This window comes from Gavia stellata, chromosome 12, assembly GCF_030936135.1.
Source record: "Gavia stellata isolate bGavSte3 chromosome 12, bGavSte3.hap2, whole genome shotgun sequence".
NCBI lineage: Eukaryota > Metazoa > Chordata > Aves > Gaviiformes > Gaviidae > Gavia > Gavia stellata.
In genome coordinates, this window is record NC_082605.1 from 11,187,208 (window position 1) to 11,206,745 (window position 19,538).

Consider the following 19,538-nt stretch of genomic DNA (forward strand, 5'->3'; position numbering starts at 1 on the left):
TTCTTGCAAACTAATCGGAATGCATTGCCTTTTTATATTTTTAACAAATGGGTTCAAAACCCACTGAAACTCTACATTCAGAAGATTTCTAAACAGGCTAGGAAATTCTGTTTCCTGATTTTTTAAGAGTAAAAATAGGTGAGAAGCTGGCATTGTTTTCAGCAACAAAATCACATAACAAAGGAAACATTTCCAAACATCCATTTTCATAAAGCTCTTCCCATAGCATGAGTTTCTTTCAAAAAGCAGTTACTTTCTCGCTCTTTGTTAAAATGTCACCTTTACCTTTAAGAGACACATTAAGTGTGGGTTTGGGTTGTTTTTTTTAAAGTATCTGCTAGATAGCATACTGACAGCCACTTGTCATCACAGAAAAGGTCAGCAAATTTGGATCGCTTGTCTTTTTGTGAAGGAATAATGCTTAACTCAAAGATTTGAGTTAGACAACTCTTAAGCACTTTGCCACAAGATAACCAGTGAATCTCTGTGTGGCACAAAAGATTTTCATGGTCACTCCCCATCTCATTACACAATATTGTAAAGATTCTACTATTTAAATGTCTTGTTTTTATAAAACTAACTGCACTGATGATATCCTGTGCACTTCTGGATCTCACTTCTTTGCTGCAATAGTTTCCCTATGAACGATGCAATGACTGAATTTCACATGTGGCGCTACCTCTGTAACCTTATGCCAGAATCCTTTTCGTCATTCCAATATTTCCCTGTCTTATTTCAGCCAATTTTACTGTGGCGGGAAGAACAAGTGTTTCCCCAGCGGTATGTGGCTTTTTGTCTTTCACTATTGAGTAAGGTATCTCACAAAAGAGATTTCACAAAAAAAGGGCTTCTAAAGATTTATCATTATGTTTAGCGAAATTTTGTACTTTATTGAGTATCACATCGCTTAAACATGGCTGAAAAAATTGTAAAGGATGTCTTCATATTCCAGATGCTTAGTTTTCAAATGTCTTGCTGCTAATCGTTATGGCTTCACAGTCTTAGCTAATATCTCAAGGCACACTATACGCTTAGGGCAAGGTTCGTCATTAACATTGGCAGGTGTAAATCTGTTTTTCAAATAATCTTGATAATTTTGGCCAACTTTTTATCAGAACTGATTAGATAGTCATTATTTTTGCCTTCTAATGTGGCTAACGAAGAGGCTGTACTAGGAGTAGGGTAATTGTCAGCTCTACTATTTTCTTGTTGTCCACATGTGCTTGCATTATTAGTACTATCTTCATTTATGTTAAGCCACTTGTCCATTTCACCATGATGGTTAGTTTAGTTAAAACTAGGTAATATAATCAGTAAATCCACTTAACCTGTCACACATACACTGCAATAAGTCGTAATACGCTGAAAGCAAATGAAAGAGCGAGGGTGCCACTGTGAACCCCTCCACATTGCAGAACACCCACTCTTCCTTCAGGATGCCTCACGTACCACCCATTAAACATGAAGACCTGACATACAGACCGAGTAAGGGTGCCAGTGTCAATCCATATATTAAATATTAGTAAAGCTTAGTTTTTCTTTTCAAGATTTAAAAGAATATGTAAATATAAGTTCTAATATTTTCTTCACGTGCCCCAGTGGATCATCTTGCACACCCCCCACTTCGAAGACTACTGCTCTGTGGGCAACAAGGTACTTCCAATGCCATTCGAGTGATTGAGGAATATTCTTAGTAACCAGACCTGACAAGGAAACACATTAAAGTTTGTATAGCTATGATTAAATAATGTTTTCCACCTGTAAGGCAATCTGCATCCTAAAGAATCTTTAAGTGTATTGGCAATTAAACTCAATCAATGCCACTGAAACGCACCAATGCCTTGGGGCAGAGAATGAAATCAGGGCTATTACACAGTTCTGAAGAGCAGGAAAAATTCAACAAACTGGAACAGTGAAAAGCAGCACGTGGCTGCAGAGAGCATCCTAGTTTTAAGGGTATTTCAAGTAAGCTAGTAAAAATAGCAGCTCTGCAAAGCTGTGAAGAATTTATTTCTTCTTAAGCAGTTTGCTTCAATGACTCCAAGCATAATTTAATTATTTTACTTAATACCGATCAGAAAGAAATTATTACCGAAGACATGATTAATTAGTCCATTTCCGTCTACTACTTACCAATGGCATTTGCTGTCCAAAGTATTGTCATGGCAACCTGTTCGTAACATGCGTACTGACTGATAGTTATATTCTGCACATCTCCAATCACATGTTTTCCCACTGAATTCAGGTAAGGCGTGCAGTCTAAAAATACGGAGAAATAAACGCTTTAAGAAAAACATTTGAGCTGACGTTCTTGTGCCACACCAGAACAAGTAAATCATAATCTGCCAACAGCACCTAATCTTAAAGATCTATTCAAGCAACGAGTTTCCAACATGACCTGCATCCTTCCATGTAAATAAGGAATTAAGTTAATTTCCTAACATTTCTTCAAGACTGACCAAAGTAAAAGTACATGTGCACTATTTATTCTATAAAAGTAAGTACTGTATAATAAATCTATTTGCTTCAGGACACTGAAAACCACAAAACTTTACAAATCATTGAGCACAACCACCTTCATCAGTTGCAAAACCCTGGTTCACAGAACTCCAAAGGAAATTACCAGTTTATAATACCAGTGTAGCCTGTACCACAGTAAGAGTAAAAATGACACGTGTTGGGACTCTCAAAAGAGAACTTTTTCCTCACTAATTACTCAAAAGAATATGAGGACTGACATTAATTTTGTGCATGTACAGTGCTTAGAGCAGAAGAATGTTGGTCAATGATCAGGCACGTATGAGAACAATGAACAATGTGAAGCTTTAGAAGTGCTTTTTAGCCATGATACTGCTTGATCCTGACCACAAAGAACCTACTGCCTAAACCCAACTCATCTCTGTCATCCATTCAGTAGCCACATCCCCGCAGACCATTCTCCTGCCACTGGATCCAGTCAGAACTGGTTTTGTCTTGCTATCCTCACAAAATACAGTGTATTCCCTAAAGTTACAGCTCTGCAAACGTGTTTATAGAAAACCTCAGCTTTCATCAAGAAAATACAAGAAAAACATTCTTGACTTTGTTGTTGAACTTGACGATGTCTTTATGCATTTAAAACAAGAAAACAAGTAACCCCAAATTTTATTACTTTTAAAGCCTTACAATGTTCAGGCTCATATTTTGTGGCAGGAAGAGAAGTAGCAGCCAAAGAATTCAATAGTTCTCAAGCATAGTATACATCAAGACATGTAAACACAAACATTCTGCTTTTGAGCTAGTGAAGCCAACAAAATCCAGAAGAACTTGACCAGCAGACTATATATTACTGAATAATTAATGCTAAAAAAAGGAGATAATCTTTCTTATGAGGAAAGGCTGAGGGACTTGGGTCTTCTTAGTCTGGAGAAGAGAAGACTGAGGGGGATCTTATTAATGCTTCTAAATACTTAAGGGGTGGGTGCCAGGAGGATGGGGCCAGTCTTTTTTCAGTGGTGCCCAGTGACAGGACAAGAGGTAATGGGCACAAACTTGGTCATAGGAAGTTCCATCTAAACATGAGGAGGAACTTCTTTACTTTGAGGGTGGCAGAGCACTGGAACAAGCTGCCCAGAGAGGTTGTGGAGTCTCCTTCTCTGGAGATATTCCAAACTCGCCTGGACACATCCCTGTGCAGTCTGCTGTAGGTGACCCTGCTCTGGCAGGGATGTTGGACTAGATGATCTCCAGAGCTCCCTTCCAACCCCTGTCATTCTGTGATCTATATGCTATGTATTTGTCTATACAGAGTTTGTAGAAACCAAACATGAAAAACAAGTGTTACAATAAGCCAATGCAGGAAATTTGAAATTAATTCAGAAGTGTGGTCTTAAAGGCAAGCAAAGTAAAATTATTAACTGAGAAGCAGTTTTAGAAAATGGCTTTTTACTATGAATAACAATGGTAAGGGGTCTTTTATCTAACTGCCAAGCAAATAAGAATGGAACAGTTTGTACAACATAGCCTTTTACAAAAGCTGAACAGTTGGTACTTACTCTGCTGTTTGTAGAATTCTGTTGCTACGAGTGAACTCAATGACAGCATGAACTTCCTCTTAGGAGGATAGAGTATCTCTTTCAATGGAAAGTTTGAAGTAACAGTTTTTTGCTAGCTCTGGATCTAATTAATAGCAAGCCCAAGACTTTGGATCCTGGTTACTAAAATTTTATGGTCAAATGACAATTTGCCAAAACAGAATATAGCACAAATGTCTGAAGTTTGACTGTGAGTCACTGATTTACATTTTTAAAGAACAACAGATTTAGGACGAAAACAGCAGGGGAAAATTTCACTTTTTAGGAAACCACTTCTTTTACTTGAATACAAGTGAAATACTAAAGCATACAGACATTTGTTTTTCACCTGAATAAATAATCTAACCAACTAATTTAACAACATAAAATACAGTTCGCTAGAGTTGCTGCGTGGCAAAATAAAAGCCTTTAAATCACAGTCAGCAAGCCAAGTTCTCTTTTGTGCTGGCTTATTCATGTTAAGTATGTATCTCCATATTATAAGAACTCTTTAGCCTTGGTATCAAGGAACTCTTTTCCTGGTACTGCAGACTTCAAATAACTCCTTTGTCCAGGAAGCATGCAGTGCCAGCAGAATTCTGAATCAACACTTGCCATTGGTTAAACACAGTTCCTGGTGCCAGAATTAATGGAAAAAACATGACAGATACTGGGACTTAAACAGGCTCCATTGTGTTAACTAAACGTGGGGATCTCTGTTCGGACTGATATTATTTCCCGTTTTTCTTTACGTAGATTAAAAAAATCTTAACTCTTTTATAGTGACCAGTTACCTCTTGTACAGTCTGACATACTTAAACTTTGCTCATTTTAAATATTAACATCAAATTAGATTTTGAAAAGAATTCACAGTGAAGGATTGCAAATTCAGCAATTAACATAAAATAGAGGAACAAAAGGATGATGAGAATGAAACAAAAGCACTATTGTTAGGTTTCCTGATACATGTTCTCAACGATGAAATTTTACCCACATTCAGCATCTGAGGTAATTCCTTTGTGTAGGCAAAAATCAACCTGTGACTTGCACTGGCATTAATACAAACATTACAGCTGTAAATCAGGACCTTCTCTCGACTGTACACTGAGTTTATATTGATGATGGCCACTAACTGCCCAAGTAAGGATAAATTCCCAACATAGTCAATAGTCATGCTTTACTGACTAGACAACACAGATGACAAAAACCTTTAAAAAAAATGAAAACAAGATACAGCCATTTAGCAGACGTTTGAAGAGGTTTGAAGTATTATTGCTGCAACCTGCTTCTTACTGTTATTATGCTAGAGATTACTTTCTTCTTAGTTTAGCTGCAAAACAGACCACATCTGCTACAGTACTAAAACCATCTGTCTTCACTGAAAATGTAGACAGCAGTTTTCCACTAACCTGCTCCTTTAACACTGTAGCTAATGAAAAGTTCCAACTACTTCAACTAGATGAAGAGATGCTATTCATCTTCAATATGCATATTCAATATTAATGCTTGTAAAGACACATTTTTAATACACTCCCTGTATACAAACTACATGTTTTCTACCTTGAGACACACTTTACACCACTTTCCCCCAAAATTACACATCAGAGAAAAGATGTATAAAGCTTGAAATAATCCTTTCCTATAACTGTGTGTATAGTGAACCTTTCAATGATTACATTCTTTCCCAGAATAAAGTAATTCTCTGTATCCCAGACAAATACTGAGCAGATGATGTAGGCCAAACTGAAAGTGAAAATACTACAAATTATTATATCATTTTTTATTATCAGTAAAACACAGGAAGGAGAAGATCCACCAGACCCAACAGAAACAAATGTAGATTTTAAAATTATGTCAATACTAAAGAGCTCATGCTATTCTTAGAGACATTTTTAAGAGACATGTTGCTATATATTGATAACTGTGCTGGAATCCTTTATTTTTGTGAATATAGTGCAAATTTTCAACTTACTGTCATATTTAAAGGTGATATTGAGTAGTCCATTGTTCTTGCTGACTGATGACAGCCCCTGTAGAGAAATAGCAAGTAAATAATTTGAATAAAGCAAGCTACTTGGAACTTAGGCAGGTTTCTACTTTATAAATAGTTCACTGGAGGATGACAGAACTCATGATTTTTTTCCTTCTGTTTGGTCACGCCATCCATCAATCTGAACACAGGCAGTGACAGAACAGATTGCATACACCTGCATGCACTCACCTGTCATCAAATGTAATACCGAAAGGAGTGAAAACAAAAAGAAACGGAAGTCTGAATATAATATTTGCATGAAGACATGAAATTGTGACTTAAGTAGTATGACTTGTCCAGCAGATGTGAATCATAGAAGCTTATTTTTGAAAGACAGTTATGTGATGTTCTCAACTTCCACCATCTAGGTTAATCATGCCCATACAAAAACCACACCTTTAATCAAGGTTTAATGACAAATTAAATTGGGTTCTCCAGGGCAAATACAATGCAAGAGAAGAGAAGAGAGAATGTCAGTCTGAAAAAGCTGATCTCAATTCCACAGTCATGGAAAGGAGTACCAGAAGTCCAAACAGAGAGAAGGAGGAATGCCACTGCTAAGCACTGTGGTCATAGCACTTTAGCTCTATGTTCTTGGTGAAGGTCATTTTCAGTAAAGAAATTAAGTAGGAGCAAAACAGTAGAAAAACTGATTAAAGAGCACTCATCACCTCTCAGATGCTCCTCATCTCACTAACTTCCTCAGAACAGGGGCCTGAAGGACTCTATTTGTCAGCTGGGCAAACTAACCCACCAGGTTTTCAGCACACTCAGAATTCATCTATAATCAAGTCATCCTTTTTTTCGTAAGTCTAATATTATTCAGTGCTCACAAGAACTAAGCAGAATTCAAAGCCTAACGTAAACTGAGGTATGGTAAGCCAGGACATACACAATTCAGTGTGCCTGAACTGTATATGGGAGAAACTTACTACAGAGAGAGTATCAATGTCCAGTGTCTAGGCATGTGCCCACATCTATCCTTCATTAAATTATTTTATACAGATATATTTGTACACAATTTATGTTTCTGTGCCTGATATTATTCTTGTGGAATTTATATTTCCACGTGCTTCGAGTCTTACGTGGTTTATGCACTGGATTACTTTTCTGTGGTATTTATTTATGTGAGAGGCCCCCATATAAAGGCCCCAATCATTTTAACATGTACTATAAACATTTTAAAGAAATTCTTGCTGAGAAGAACTTAATTAGACAAAAACACAGATGGATAATTTAAATTTAAATCTCCCCATTGATTATTGGCTAAAAATCAACAAATAGTTAAACAAATGAAACAGTAGATTTCCAACTGGAATAATTCAGATAATTATATCCCATAACTTTTCCAGTAGAAATGCATATTGGAGAAATCCATCATGCTACATCAGACACCCTTTTCTATTATCAAACACTATTAAAGCAGATACTGCCATCGTTGCTAAGTGTCACAGAAACTGAGGACCAACCAGAGCATTATTCCGTTGCTCTCACGGGGAGGAATCCAGACACATATGCAAGCTGATGAGTCTGCTGTCTCTTCTACAATTATAGAAAAGAACTTTGGACTTCAGAGATGCAATACTTTATCCTTCAGAAAGCACTGAAATTGTTTTTGAAACACAAAACGTAGCAGCACCCTCACCCTTACTAGACATGAAGTTGAAAACTGCAACACTGATTCTTATGGAGTAATAATCATTCCCTGAAAGGCAAATAACATCATATTTACATTATCTTTAAAAAAATACCACCCGTTTACACAGAATTGTATCCGAGTTTACTGCTACAATGTAAAGAGCAGAAGTTAATAGTATAAAAGGACTCCAAGAGCAATCAGATGCTGTCAGCATCATGCATAAACATTCACTGTGTGTCACTTACTATTAAGACACAGGAATCTAGAAAGAAAAACAAGGTATGAGTTACCTTTTAAAAAAAAAAAACACTACAAAAAGGATGAAAGCAAATCAGATCTTGACAGTATTGTTAGAAGTTAAATTTGTAATCTCACTTTCTTCTTAGGTGGCTTTTCATTTGTTTAACTTTGATTTAGTTTGGCATTAAACAAGTTGTTATACAAAAAGGTTTCCTGAAACAGGAAGGCGTCAATTTTTTTTTCAGTCTTGACTCTTCTATTAATACCTGCTCTATTCTGACACATTTTCTGTTTCTCAAACTATACAAAATGTCATTTAACTCACTACTACAGCAAAACAAAGACATTATGTGTTTGACTAAAAAATTACAAAAAAGAAACTATTGACTTTTCATATTTATAAATACAGGCAGATAAACCATCAAATTAATTGTTACCTGTCTTCCTTTTCTGTCCTAGAGCTGAAGTTTTGAGAGAGAGGCATAAATTTCACCAAACCCCACAGAAAAGTAGCACAAATATTTTAATTCATTAGATAGGACCTTTTATATCCTATATTTAAAAAAATATGCTTTTCACAGCACTTTGAATTGCATTTCTACTGGGACTATGGTGACATCACAAAATATGTAACAGTAGAAGCATAAATCAATATACCACGATCATTAATAAAGTAGATGCAAAAAGTAAACATTGCATAAGCCAAACTCTGCTTAACTTATGCAGCACATGAGACTTACAGGTTGTAAAAATTTGCTCCCATGTGTATAAAAGGTGCAAAAAGTCTGCAGTAATATGCAAAAGAACTAGGGTCACCTTAAAGTGTTGAACTAGATAATTGCCATATTAATTATAAGTTAAAACATGTAAGCTAGTCAGACAATTTCATCATGCTAAACTTTGGTATTAATCGTCCAAGTACTTACTGCTGTGAGTTTAAAAATATATTCTTCCAGGAAGCATTCCCTTGTTTTTAAGCCATAAATTAACTCTGCTATTTAAATGGCTTATAGCTATGACAACTTGTTTAGAGCATCTTACTTTAAAACTATAAATACCCATGTTACGGCCTTAGGGCTCTACATTCTTAGTTAACTAACCACTAACATTTGTTGAATTTACATGCAGCTTTTAATTTATTCTGAACTTTACTAGAAAGCAAGTCTGCATTGCCTGGAGCTTTGTCTACAAAATCCCTTTGGTCCACATACTTCTATACACACTGACTGAGAAGGAATACATAGGAAAGAAAACAGTCAAAACATCTTTTATGAAGAACTATAGACCACTGATCTTTAAACAGATAATCGAAGTTGAAATGCACACAGATTAAATTACAATAATCTTGTTTGTCAAAAAGCGGGCGTGGGGGGTGTTACCCATAACAACATTAGATCTCACATTATGTGAGCTCAAAGCACAGAACTCCACAGAAAACACGATAAGCGAAGATCCAAATCCTGCATCTATATTGGGCAAGCAAGCCAGAAAGAATTTCCATCACATATAACGTACCTCAAATCACAGAGATCAGTGATGGATCTGTTCCTCAATCCACATGAACAGCTTGAAAAGTTAAGGGTTAAGATCTTAAGATATCTTAAACCAGTACAGTTCTTAATAACACTAACACACATCATCTCCTGAAGAACGAGTAACTCATTTGGATGTTCAAGGCATGTGCAGGCATTTCATTTTACTTAAATATCTGTCTTTCAACATGAAAGAGCACAAGTATTAATAAGAGGCAAAGACTATTACATGAAGTTAGCCTGTATTTTTGTTTGTTTATATTTTTTAATACCTACCCTTCATTTATCGTAACAACTTTTTAATGACATGCACTTACAACAACTCTTTCTACCCATTACTAGGCCACAGAAAAACAAAGTTAGCATTAAATTTCCAGAAATAAAGCTTAAATGAAATTTTTAACCACAGGAACTAATTGTGCCTCCAAGAAAAGTTAAATTTAACTCATGTCTGCCATCAGAGGCATAAATTACATAAAATGGAAAGAAATGAAAAATCTGCTTAATTTTTATTATTGAACTTTTCCCTCTTCCTTTTAATCTAGAACATTATAGTGTTTCATATTTGAAAGTAACATCTATCATTTATATTTGGCAGTTCCTGCCAGAGATGACATTGGTGATTTCAGAATTGCCCTATGAATAACCATTTTTACAAATATACTGAAATATACTCCAACATTCAACTTTTGTTGAGCAAACACACTTTCATTCAATAAAGGCAATTTATGCATGTGAATAGGCACTGCCAGGCAGCCACTTTAACATCAATATAGGAAACAGAGATAGATGCTAGCACTAATTACAGAGATCTGGTAAAGGAGGTAGGAAATCACTACCCCTCAAGCATAGCCTTGTGCACCAGACCAAAACAGTAATCATGATTCATCTTTCATATGTTGTTAATCAACGCACAGATGGTCCTAATTTTATGCTCCCATGAGGCAAACTGAAGGGACAATTGTTTTTGAACTCTAACATCAAGATGAATAATCAATGTTTATCATACTCATTGCCTAGTAAACTAAAAGCTTTATATTTGACATCTGCTCTTTTCATTTTAAAGCTTTCTTGATACTTTCAACCAAGTGAAAATATTTTCTATTTCTACAGCAATCAGTAAAAAGATGAATTATCTGTACTATTTATATGCCTGCATTTTGGATTGCTTCCAACAGAATATAACAAAATGCATAATCCATGCTAATGTTTGCTATGTAACTCGTGTGTACTCCATTGCCTGCAGAATAAATTCTAAACCCTGGGTGGATGGGTTTGTACTGTTACTACTATATCCTTGGTGTCACTGACAATTCCAACCATAAATTTTGTTCAGATTTGCCTATATATGTATGTATGTATGTTCCTGCACTGCATGCACAAATTATGGCAATAACATTTTAAAAAACATCTCAGTGACACTGGACAAGTAAGTTTTATTAAAAGTTAATTCAAGGAGCAATAGGCTTCTCAGTGCCCATTTCATATTTGAAACAGGGACCCAGATTCATCAAAATACTCTTTTTTTAACTTCTTTTAATAAGTTGGCATCTTTTGTGTTTCTTCTTGTGTAAGCAACATAATGATTTACAAGAAATTACCAGATTTTGGTTGGTTCTTTGTTCTTAGTTATTTACTGTTTCACTGCTTCATCTTTAGAGCCACTGCCAAGAAGTTCAGCTGCAGAGGAGCTGAATGTGTCTTCATAGCATCGCATCTTGATTTTGGCCTGAGATATGAAAGGTAAAGCATTGTTTTTACTTCATTATAAACTATGTATTGGGGGGGAAAGACAACCATAATTCTCGAGTGTGAAGGAACTTCATGATCCGTCCAATCCCTGATTATCCTCCTCTTATACAAGCTGGTTAGCTGGTTCTTCCCTAACACATCCCTGTCAAGAACTGCCTGTCATGTTCAAAGATCCCAATTTTAATTCCATGTTACTTGTGAAAATTCAATGGTCGATCTCCAGGTGTTAGCACATTACTTTTACACAATTGTCCCTTTCAGAGAGAGCATTAGGTTGTCTGGTAGATCAATTAGGCCCTTTCTCTGAACTGGAAGAACCCTTGTTTCATGTGAACATACTTAACTCTTTGAATTTCTCAGCACAGCTCAGCCTTCCAGGGAGTAGATGCCTGGGGACCTGAGGCAGGCACAACACCCTTCCCTTTGTTTAGAACTGTCAGGCATGTTCACATTCAGCATATTCCTTCTCCATCTCCCAAAATACAGCATTTTACCCCAATTTAAGCCCTGTGACTTGGAAAAACATTATGAAGCATCCACACTAGCCTTTTTTAAAAGATGTGCTAACTAACATAACCAACAGTCAAAGCCCTCTAAGTAAAAAATTCAAAACCAGGACTATAGATGGCCCAGACACCGCAAGTTATAGTCCAGATATAACAAAAAAAAAAAGCTACTTTACATAAGAACCTGGGAGATTAAACTTTCTTTTAAGAGTAACATGTAATACTTATTTTCCTAAATCAAACATAAGGAACTCATACTCCATTTGTGTAAGAATTGTCCCGACCTTTTGTGATCATTAAATATCTCATTTTTCACAAAATGACGACATTATCCATGGTTTTATGGTTGACTTCCCACATAGGTAATTACGTTTTGTCTGAACAAATTCTTTTGCCACTTCAGCTGGACACGGTTTTCTCAAGTTCCACCTATCGTGAAAGGATATTGAATTGAACAGCTGCTGACTTAAATCCTGTCAGAGAACGAGGTGGTCCCTAAACATACGCGTGTATACTTGTATGCTAGCTAGATTTATGGGTGTCTTTTCGGACTTTTGGGGTGAAACATGCTGATTGAAGATCATGAATTGCAGTGTATCCTATCTTATTAAAAAAAAAAACCAAAACCCAAAAAACAACACAGTAGAAATGCCTTTTCATTATGCCTCATTCCTGGCTATTTTAGTTTCTATTTAAAAAAGGCAGTGTGAAAGGTTACCTTACACATTAGTCAGTCTGATAGAGAGGTAAGAAATCACTGTAAGGAAGAAATCCTACAAAAAGTATTTATAGCATGACCCTTCAGTATGCAACATGGCTCCACACAGCTGCTCGCTGAAGGTATGTCAACTGGTTTACTTTAAGGAACAGACAGCTCTTAAAGCCACAATTTAACAACAATAGAAGTAAATTTAATCTGTACTGTTTGCCGCCTACCGTGAAAATCTTAAATCTCTGAGTCAAACCCAGGAATTCAATGCAGCAAAGCATGGCAGAAAACGGGTACCAGCTCTTATTTCTCTCATGCAATTTGCACGTTTGCCTAAGAAGTCTTCTATAGTTTGCCTTGTCACACTTAATTTTTTTTCAACTTTCTTGTGTGAGTAATGTTTGGTAAATTAAAAGCCTTCTAAAAAAACAAACAAAAAGCCCCCCAAAAATCCACAGAACAAGTATTTTCAAACAATGCACATTTCCCACAAACATTACTGAAATGTGCTAGTCTAAGGATATTTGGACAAAAGCCAAAAGTCTGTAGCTAAAGCAGTGTTCTCTTAACTGGGACATGACCCCTGGCAAGAGAGTTGGGAGAAAAGACGAGGTGTTTGGGAAGGGGAGGGGGGGAAAAGCAATGCCAAGACAGGTGCACGAATGGCGATTGTGACTGGGAAGGAAGGGGGGGTGCAAATGGTAAAGTTGCTTTTAGAGGTATCTAAGACAAATTAGGTTGAGAAACACTGACTTGTGCTATAAACAACAAATAAATAGAATAACTCACATCTGAAATAATGGAGGAGGAAAAATTAATGAAGCCTGTTATGCATGCTTACTGCTTAACATACAACACAGCAAACTATAAAATTAACAAGCTAGCTAATTATTCCACTCAAACTAAAGACTATATTTCTTCTTATGGTAGGACGTTATCCACAAACTCAATAAGCCTACAGGGTCCTTCACACTTAGAGGAACAATTGCATAAGCACCGAATTTTAGCTTATGCCCAAGCACTTCTAAACTAACATATTAAGGAAACAATTAAACCATATCTTTTCATTCATTTAAATAACTGTCCCCTTAATGTGCAAACATGCAGAGCCATAAGCTGAGAGGCACAGTCTTTCTCTCCCAAAGATGTTCAAAGAAAGTTAGAAGACAATCAAGAAAAGGTTTCAAGAGGTGACTGAAGCATGAGAGAACAATGGATATATATATTATTTATATTAATATGTATATAATATATATGGATGTGTTCATTCATCCATTTTGCTTACCACCGTAAGAAATTATGTAGCTTTCAGAGGAGACAACATCAGGGAAAAAGGAAAGCAAAGAAGAACAATACTTCAGAGCTACAAACTGTATCTTTCAAGATTTTATGCACATAAAGGTTTGCTGCTTCTCCTAAATCAGTAAGTACTTCCAAGCCAGCCAGATCCAAAAAGAAAGTTTTTTCCTTTAAAGCTGAGCATATGCAACGGCACCTGGAGAACAACTAAAGGAACTTACTTCCAAAATCATAAATGGTTCACTAATAACATCCTGCTGCCAGATTCCTACCTTTCAAACTGGAAACTCCTAGCACGAGCTCTTTGTTTGATCACAGCTTTCATCCAAAGAAAGAGAAAAATCTGTAAAAGTAACTATGATTGACTTTGTAGGTTCAGTTTTAAGCTTCAGCCAGAACACAATTCACAATTACGACTATTTCAGGGCAGGGTTTTTTGCCCTTTGCTTCTCAATCTAATGCCAAAGTGCACACAAAAAACCTCTAAATTCTGAGGGAAACTGTCATCAAATGTGGATTAACTGCTTTAATCATAACTGTTCTACCTAAAAAATTCTGATCTGAAATTTACTGCATTGTTGGAGATTTTCATTGCAAACAAACTTAGAGCAAGCAGACTGGAGATACTCCATGTGCAGTACAGGGTGAGTTTATCTAATTTGTAACTTTTGAGGATGGTAAGAACAGCTGCTTGCAAGGAAATCTTTAAAGCAGGACATCACATAAAGGCTGGAATGTGAAAAATTTGACACCGCACATCTATTTTGTTTTGTGTGTATTCACACAGTGTCTTCCCCCAGTCCTAATCCTTCTCCTGTAGAATTTGAGAAAGTCACTGAAATTCTTTAAGAGCTTTGCAGTTGGAAAATATGAAATGCATATTCTTAGAAACTGAATTTTAATTCTTACTTAAATGAATGAAACATACAGGCACAACTAAGGAAAGTATTACATATTCACAGAAGCTCATGACTGTAAAGAAAACTAATGCACATTGGTTTTGTAGGACCAACATATAAATGGACTGAAGTTCTGGTTCTGGAGGATATGAAGACAAGGTAATTTAGTAATAACTCCAGTTTACTGATTAGAGTGCCACAGAACTCATAAAACTTTTAAAGTAGACAGGATTTGGGATTGTTCCATCTTAATCCCTCCCTTCGAAGTAATGCAATTATTTTGGGCATAAAACCCTATTCTTAGGGATTTAGAAACACGCAACTGTACTCATCCGTAAGATTTTAAAACTGAGAATTCATAAGCAGTATGGTTCAATTCCAGGAACAATCAATTATTTGCTTGCCAAAATCTCATGTTCCAGCTTTAAAGAATCTTTCACCGTTCCCCCAACAGTATTTTTAATACCTCACATGAAACTTGTTTTTGCAGGAGATGAAATAAAAAAACAACTTTCTTTAAAATGATATAAGCATCTCTTCCCAAAGTTACCATCCTTGTGAGCTACATAACTTAAAAAGGCTCAGGCAATGAGAAGTTAGGACTTCAAGAGTGATAGGCATCTTCTCAGTAGCAATGCAAAGGTACCTTTGGCATTACGTTCAATATCATGATCAATCAAAATCATCAATCCCTCATCAAAAGCGAGGGGCAGATTGCTATAGTTTCAGAAGACTAGCGTAATGACTGTATCAGACTTTTTTAAGCTGGATGGAAAAAATAAAAACCCAAACCAGCAAGAATGGAGGGACCATTATGTCAAACACAATGGCTAAAAATACTTTACGGTTAAGCAGAAGTTCTTGTATATCAACTATGCTAATAAAATAAATGACCTTTCCCTACAAATCTGCCCCTAGGAAGCAATCAAGTATTCCTCCCTTTCTTCCATTCCCAAAGTTAATGGACAAGCTGCATAAGCTGGCTTCCTGCAGAGTTAGAAACAAGTCTCAGCTATGCTGCCCTTCCTTCTCACCGTCTTAAAGGTATGGGCTTTGGTTCCTTCATCGCTAGGCATGGTGACTCCCACCTCCCCAAGACAAGCATGCAAACATGAGATTCTTACTGCTGAACTATGCGCTTTTAGCAAATAAATTTCTTCTTAGAGCCTCTGACTAGTCCTGGTCCGCGGAGAAGATGAAAATTACTCCCATAGCTTAAGCAGTAATACAATTAGCAGTGAGGATTAGAAGGTCCAGTGCTTACTGTGTACTGATGATCCACATGGTTGAACTTGAGAGACACAGGCAGATACATTTGGTGGCTGCAGATTTAAAGCTTCTGCTGCTAGGGAATTTATACATTCCTGGTTACCCTCTATGGAGTACAGCCATCATATTTGCAGCCAAAAAACTCTATTTGGAATGTGTCAGAAATATACACGAAGCTGCACAAACACTTCTGGTCCACCTGAAGGATACTTGGAAGAAAGAGTAGCCAAATATTCCAACTATACCGGCCCCTCTCTGCAAGCAAACTGGAGCTTCCCCACTTACAGCCATTTAAGTAGGAAAAGCTCCGCCAAATGATGATCAAGGCCAGGAATTTCAACACAACACAACAGACCCATCCAAAATACAGCTTTCTGAGGAGACATTCTTGAGAATGTTTCTGAGAACCACCAGCCTTGAGTAAAGTTTACCTCAGAATTCACCTGATCATCAAGGCTGACTTTCTTCTCCTAGAGCTTTGATTTTCACCCTCTGCAAATCCATGTATTGTGTCCCTAATTGTGCTATTCAACCACCTCTTTACACAGAATGGCTTCTGCCATCAAGATTGTTGAGGCTTTTCACAATGAAAAAAAGGATGAAGAGAAGATAGAACACATTCAAATATTCCTGTGTGCTCACCTCTCTTCAGTACTTGCATTTGAAAGGCATGAAGTATTGCTAAATCTTACTGTTGGGGGAAAAAAAAAAAAAATCAAGGAACTGTGTGTGTTTTAAGTATATCTGTACTGGCAAACTCTTTACGCATTACCTGCTATCAAGTCCCATGAGGTTTTTAACTACTAAAAAAGGGAACCTAAATACAGTTTTTTAAATAGAAATTTAATGTTGGAAATGAATGCAGTGTGACTGCATTCAGTTCCCATTAATAAAAGTCACACCCTATGGATATCACACTTTATAATGCACTTGAACAAGTAAAACAGTTTAAGAGGTGCATTTTTCCTACGTATTTCATGTTAAGTGCTTTTGAAAGTAGGCCAAAGCACAGGTTACACGTTCTATCTGTACAGTACATCACTAGTTCATAACTGCCATCTTCATACTAATTAACACACTACTTGACACGAAATGCGATATCTGCTAAAACACTGACACAACCTGTATCACAACCTGCTTGGGCTTTAAATTACTTCATCGGTGCCTTTTGCTTAACTACTACTTAAGCTCTTGCAATATTTTCATTCTAAATCCTTTTCATGAAGGATTGCTCTCACCCAGTTCCTAGAACCTTGGAGCACTTTTTGGTTTTGTATTATTGGTTAAAATTGGACTACCTAATTAAAAAAAAAACCTATGGAAAAGAAAATCTGCATCTTTGTAACATTTAATTTTTCAGTCAAAGCAGCCTTCTTATAAATGATAAATTTCCATACTCACTAATAAACAATAATAGGAAATCACACCTTGGGAAAAAAATAACAGGAACTCTAAAATCAAATGGCTGATGTACAAATGCAGGCTTGGCATAGGGTCTACTCTCTCATGGCCTACTCTGACAAGATGCAGGAATGGTACAAAGTGCATTTAGCCTCAGGAAAAATACCATTGCTGCGCTGCTCTGAAGAAATTCCTCTGGTTCCACACAAGCAGCACCAGTAAGATCCAGTCTCATTCCACACTAAGTCCTTACACATGAGAGGGTATCCTAAACTGTAATTTCACCTTCCTCACTAAAATTGCCAGAAATCATAAAATCATTTTAGAATACCATATCAAACACATAAGCTGTTCAAGTGAAAAAAAAAAAAAATTCAGCGAAGATATATTTTCTTACATAGCATTTCTATTGCGGTAACACCTAAAAGGTCAGGCCAGGCTAGGTGCCAGCATGCGAGAGGCTGTAACTGGTTATCACCATGGCATATTTTGTAATGTCCACTCATAGACCAGCACGTCGCTGCGGTGTTGCACATACACGTAAGGAGGACTGTGACAATCCTAAAGCCTTCGGACTGAAAAAAAGATTCTCAATCTCACTTTCCCTCTCACCTCATTCTGTGAAATGCCTTAGACATGAAGCACTGACCATTAAAATACACAAACACCTTTTGCACTGTATTTTGAACAGAAGAACCGTCTTGTGATTTCTCCCTGCTCAGAGACTCAGAAAACACAGATTCATTTCCTCTTTACCCATACCCTATACCAACAACTCTGAGCAAGTCATTTAGTACCTTTTGTGCCTTAGCCTCTCATCTGTAAAATGGGACAACAGAATCTCCTTTCCTCCAGCTGCCTATGAAATAATTACAGATGGCAAAGTAGTCAGAGCAAGGACTTCCATTTATACTGTGTACATATACACACCACACACTCAGCATAATGAGATGCAGATTTCAGTTCACACCCTTTGGTGATATTCATAGTAACTAATAAGTTTTACAACAAATTCGTAGTTTAAACTTTTCCTCTCTTTAAAAGGGGAGTGCTTTGTTTTTACATACAGATCTAATTATTTTTTTAGTCTACACCTCAGATAATAAAACTTTTCCAAACTGCCCAAGTTAGGCAATAAATCTTGACCCTATTAAGGCTTGTTTGTCAGCTTTGCAGGAATGCAAAACAGAAAAAATCCTATACACCTAAATAACTTATTTGATGCAGAGTTGATATACAGAAGCTAAGGCTTGACTACAAAAGAAAATAGATGCACAGTTTTCCACATATAATTTGTGGATTATTTGCTTGAGTTGTTTTGATTAGTAATAAGGTGTGAAGTTAAGTTATTATAGTAGTATAATCAGGGTAACTGGTAATAAGTGCTTATATAAATTTGACAAGAGTGATTTGAAACCTAAATTATAATCTAGTGAAGTTTAGGAAAAAAAACCTTACAAAGTTAATATGTAAAACACTTAAGGATGAACAAAGGTCACATTCACAGTGGAAATATGCTGAGCTTTCCTCAAGGTGATGTTCAAGACACTGAATTACAATCTAGCAGAAACATGGTGTCAAGTCAGGTAAAATAACCATCTGCTCTGATTTTAGTGACAGGGCATATTAACTTTACTCTTGATTTTTAAGTAAATAGCTTTGTGTAATAATTTTACCATGATTGGACAGAAACCAATCAAGAAACTACAGCAAGTATTATCTGAACCCTATTTAATCTCTGTCTAATTTGATGATCTTCATTACTCCAGCCCAGATCCTCCGAGGCATGAGACACACCAAATTCACTGCTTACCCGTGTTCTGTAAAATAATGACTAAAAAGCTTCAGAACTGATTTCTCTATTTACAAATACACCTATGTAACATAAAGGTATACACACTCCCAGAAGGAAAGCAATCATACTAGACTTCTATTATTTCCTTCTGAACACTACCAGGAATTCCTTTTTCCTTCCACCTCTAACTTGATCAAAGCATAAAATAAGATATAATTGATCAGTTGAAAGAGAAAGGACTCAAATGAAAATTATCAATTAGTGTTTACACAGCCACTATATGGTACTGTTTTCTTCTCATATGCTCTTCGCACATAATCTTCCTCAAAATAACGCCACATAAGCTGGTTTGCACCAAGAAAGTTAAACTGACACCCATCTTTCAATAAATGTCTCATACAGTATCTGTAAAA